Here is an 891-nt window from a genome sequence, read left to right as displayed (position 1 = left end):
TTCATTTCAAATTATAACTTTTATTTCATGAAAACAATAATTCCTTTTTTATCTACTACTTCTGTATAATAAATTGCATGAAAACATCAGAATGAACATCAATAAATTGATTGATAATATAAAAGGCTGGTACAGCATTTCCACAATGACATTTTAACAAAGTTTCTTCACACAATATAACAAATATATCAAAGCCTTCCAGCTAAAGTAGAGTAGCACAAGGCAATATTATCAAAGGAAAAGATTGCATATGAAAAAAAAACAGCTTTTTATTAGGAGCCAAGGTCTTATGGCTTTGCAAGGCATTAGATCGAGGATCCTCGTAGGAACAGCAAAACTAACCACAGATCAGTCTTGGCCAAAAGGGCAACATCATCTTACCTCTTTACAGACGAGTTAGAACGTTTGGGAACTGGGACCATGTATACTGTGTGCAGAAATAAAAACGCATACAAACCTGAGACAACTGACGACAAAACATAAAATATACACACGCAACAACAACAAAAAAACCAAGGCATATACGGTCCAAGAAGGCACAGTCATCGCTACTACAGCATATCATGAATTCAGATCTGGAACGCTAACAGGACTGTCTATCAGAAGGGCACTGGGTAGAAGTTGCCCATAGGGGCAAATCTAGGATCAGTTTACCATCTCCAAATAATAACCAGAGAACACCACAAAACTGACTTTAGATCAGTGTCGATAGAACATTACCGACTCCGGCAGAAGTACTTTCATGATCTCCAAAAAAAAAAAAGTTATCAGGCACCCTGTCAACATTAACACGTCTCATCTCAAAGCCAACAGTACTGCTGAAAAAATTACACAGAAAATCCTTTTTGATTTAGATTTGTATTATTTCCGGAAAACGTGAACGTAAAGCCT

The 891-nt window shown here is 36.4% G+C and overlaps 1 protein-coding gene across 4 annotated transcripts in view; it reads right to left on the bottom strand.

The window, feature by feature from the left end:
• The window catches only part of LOC135558964 (ETS-related transcription factor Elf-1-like), an 11,010-nt gene continuing 10,119 nt past the window's right edge, over positions 1-891 (bottom strand). For all 4 annotated transcript variants that reach the window (XM_064993216.1, XM_064993217.1, XM_064993218.1 and 1 more), the window contains one exon: positions 1-891. This exon is cut by the window's right edge and continues 1,410 nt beyond it. The gene's annotated coding sequence lies outside the window, so the exon portion shown is untranslated.

Source organism: Oncorhynchus masou, chromosome 17 (genome assembly GCF_036934945.1).
Source record: "Oncorhynchus masou masou isolate Uvic2021 chromosome 17, UVic_Omas_1.1, whole genome shotgun sequence".
NCBI lineage: Eukaryota > Metazoa > Chordata > Actinopteri > Salmoniformes > Salmonidae > Oncorhynchus > Oncorhynchus masou.
Note: the sequence above shows the minus strand (reverse complement) of the source record. Positions and strands in the feature narration are given on the sequence as shown.